The sequence below is a fragment of the Pinus tabuliformis genome, chromosome 1_1 (assembly GCF_031772625.1).
Source record: "Pinus tabuliformis cultivar Carrire ecotype Pingquan chromosome 1_1, CPIR1, whole genome shotgun sequence".
Taxonomy (NCBI): domain Eukaryota; kingdom Viridiplantae; phylum Streptophyta; class Pinopsida; order Pinales; family Pinaceae; genus Pinus; species Pinus tabuliformis.
In genome coordinates, this window is record NC_142297.1 from 270,925,914 (window position 1) to 270,929,690 (window position 3,777).

The window sequence follows — 3,777 nt, forward strand, 5'->3', positions numbered from 1 at the left end:
TCCTAAACAGATTCATTAGGAGCTCTTCTAATGTTTTCATATTGAGACAATATTTGTAAAGGGTTTTTCTTTCTTTCCCATCTATCAATAAACAATCTATGGAAAGCAGCTAAATCAACAATATGATTGGCAGGTAAACCTTTAAACCATTTCTTGACATCCCCTGCTAGTTGTTATAGACATTTTTGTGCCTTACGGCATTGAGCATGAAATGTCCATAATCTAAGGGATCCAAAGTCCCTAAACATGTTGTTCCTACCCCTAGAGGAACAAGGCTAACAAACCACAGCAATTCACAGAAGTTCTCCACCAGAAACTGCTCAAAAACAAGTCAATTCAGGATCATGTCAATGGCTCCACTGACCATCTGTGCTGAATGTCAATGGCAACACTGGCTACCTGCGCTGAATGTCAAAGCCAACACTGGCTACCTGCGCTGAGCGAGAGTGGACATGTGGCAGGCTCATTTCTCAAGGTGTCAAAACCCAGGAAGCTTCCAAAATGACACTTGCCTCAGGTAATTCAACTGGTGATGAGTAAGAGGTTCCAAATCTCCAAGTGGAAGCAAGAACCTCCAAGTGGAATCAAGAACTGATAGAGGGAGAGGACACTAGTCAGATCTCAAGCTGACTCATCCTCTCTCCCAAACATCTATATATGGATCTCTCCTCCATGAGATCTAGAGGCTGGAATTTTGTTATTGCAAAGAATTGCTGTTGGTTTGAGACTGGGATCATTGGGTGCTTAATGCTTTGAAGGGAGGTGAAGATAGGAATTCCATTCTGCTGGGAAGGAGATGCTGGATTGGAGCCCTCTGGGTTGTATCTCTTCCTGAACCTTGTTATTCATCAATAAAGCTATCTTGGTTTTCTCCTATATACTGATGTATCTTTGATGTATGATTGCATTAGTGTATTTGATTTATTTCTAATCCTGAATCAGTTATGAATGTGAATATCTGTCTTTGTGTTGTGTTCTTCTCTTGTCGCAAGTAGCTGTTCTCTTGTCGCAAGTAGCTGTTCTCTTGTGATCTTGCAGAGACCTGTTGAAGCTGGGCGAGCGAGGAGGCAAGTAGCTGTGAACACCCAAAGAGAAGAGGATCTGGATCGAGGGACAAACAGAAGATACCGGTTAGTCCATCTATCTCTCTTCATTCTTAATTCATAAAGGAAGAATACTAGAATAGCTATCTCTGTTTGTTGCTAAGGCACTGTCACACCTTAGGTGGATAGGATCGTCCTACATAGGCATTTTTCCCCACAACAAATTGGCGACTCCGCTAGGGAGATTTGTTTTAGTCATTTTATTTGTGTCTCTATCATTGTTTGTTTCATAGACTCAACAACAACAATCGAACTGCTTCTGCTATTCTCAGTTGCAAAGTAGACAGTTGCTGCCTTGATCCTTCACTGGATTTTGTCTATGATCTGAACAATGGACTCTCAAATGATTTGATGATCCTTTGTGATAGATCTTAGTACCCCCTCAAAGCATCCCTTTGATTGTACCTTGCTTGTGTTTTTGATTTGGCCTGAAACCATTGATTATTGAGCAATCTGTGACCCAGAACCTGGTGAGAAACGAGAGTTTCTCCTTCAGCGCAACTGCTGTGAAGGCATTCTGCATTTCAACGCAGGTCCCGTGGAGGCTACCTGTGCTAAATGTCAAAACCACAGTGTTGAGGTTGTGCTGAACCAGTTTTGCCTTGTGCAGCTGGGGTTCTCTGCTCTCTGTTGCCCTGTTTTGATCTCTGATTTTTGCAGCCTATAACCAGCATAGGTACCAGTCTGATAACTCCTTTTCTCTGCTTAAATTCCGCCTCCTTTTGTACAAAAAGACTGTGAGTGTTTTTATGTGTTTGTGGCATCATTTACAGTTTTCCTTTGCATGAGTGAAATAATCATCCTGTAGCCCTTGATTCAGATCTGTTGATTGTGATCTTAGGAGAGAGTTCATTGGCTGTTTACAGTTGATTATACATTTGCTTTTGCTTATTGGTTTGAGTTTGTCTCTTTTAAGTGTCGAAACAAGTGTTCATTTCGAAAGTCGCAAAGTGTTGTAATCTCTTCTACCCTTGTTGTTTTCGAAAAAGTAAAATTGTTTGTACTTGTCATTTAAAAGCAAATTCAAAGTTGTACAAAAAGCTTTCTTTGTAGGCATCAATACTAAGAAAGCGGAAAACAAACACCTGCATTGTGCATTTGCATTTTGATAGTTTGCATGCTTGATTTAGGAAAATTGCATTAGAGTGTGCTGATTGCTCTTTGAGAAAAGATGGTGTCTTTTTTTTCCCTTAGTAGCTAGGATTTTCAAAGTTGAAAAAATATAAAGCTTGCTTATCATCTTAGACTGCATTTAGGAATTGTACCATACATCTCGTGGTGATCCAGAAAGGCAAACTTCTAAGAAGATCAACTTAAAATAAACTGAATGAACCTAACAACGCTTTGCAACATAACGCACAACATAGAGGTCTAGGCTAGAGATGTGTTCCGGCGTCGTTAAGCTTGGTGACTGTCGATCTCGTGGAAGGTGGGTGATTCCTCCTGAGGGACGGTAGCGCCAGTACGGATTGTGCTCCCACGTACCGTCGCGTATATATTGGGAGACCCCTATAGGCATATATCCTTTATCCTTAGGAAGCCATGTCGGCCGCCCTACTGATCGCAATGCACTGAACACAGCATTCAGGAAGATCAACCGCCCGTACCTTAAAAAGTATTCTGCGGTTTTGCGAAAATTTTGGCACACCCTCTGCCTAGAACTCCAGAGCAGTTTCTTTTGGCCTTTTTCAGACTCTATAACAGAAAAAGTCCATCTGAGCATTTGTCACTTCGGGCTCGTTAAAACATCGAAGGAGACTAGAGTCATCTTTAGTTTTTTCTCGACTCTTTAAAAGTGAAAAAGCAAGTTGTGTCTAAAGCGTCGTTAACAATTTATTTTAAACGGAACAATCACCCTTTATTCCCGCGTTGATCTTTAGGTTGAAAAGATGGAGCACACCAACCAAGGAATTCCCCTTGGCGGAAATCCTAGTCCCTTCTCCTCTTGGGGAGATGTTGGTGCGCCCCACATGGCCACATTGTCACTTCCAGGACTGACAATTGGCCTACCAGTTTGGCTCTTTTCAACCAATGTCGTTCAGAACACCACTATTCCTGAACAGTCGAGTCAACAGTTAGATCAGACAAGAGTTGCCCACCAGCCTTCCACTTCATCTTCCTCTCCTCCTTCCTCTTTGCTTGATGGAACTGGTAGAACAAAAAACCGAGTTCCTAAGGAGAAGAAGGAGAAGAAGAAGAAAGAGAAGAAGAAGAAGGAGCCAAAGGCGACTGGGGGCAAACAAGTGTCGTCTGACAGAAATCCACACACAGCACTAGCAAGGCCTAAATCGCCATGCGTCATATGCAAGGGAGACCACTTCCATAGAGATTGTCCTTGTATCCCTCAGATACTAAGGGACTGGTCCCCCCGTTTGCACAATTCGGTAGCGTCGACCTCTGATAGCCATGTTAACTGCTCACCGTCAACTAGTGGGAGTGAAGCCCCAGGACAGAGAGGGAAAGCTAGATTTCCCTGCAAACTGTATGAAGGCGATCACGCCATCCACCATTGTCCCTTCTTAGACGAGGCAAAAAGAGTTCTAGAAGATCGCCCGATTTTACGAGCGCAACTTCCTCCTGGATATCAAAGACTCCTGCCAAGTCCTTCGCTGGTTGAGAACCCGGCTGACCCACCCAGGTGGTCAGCCGAAGCACCTATCATTGGAGATGAACC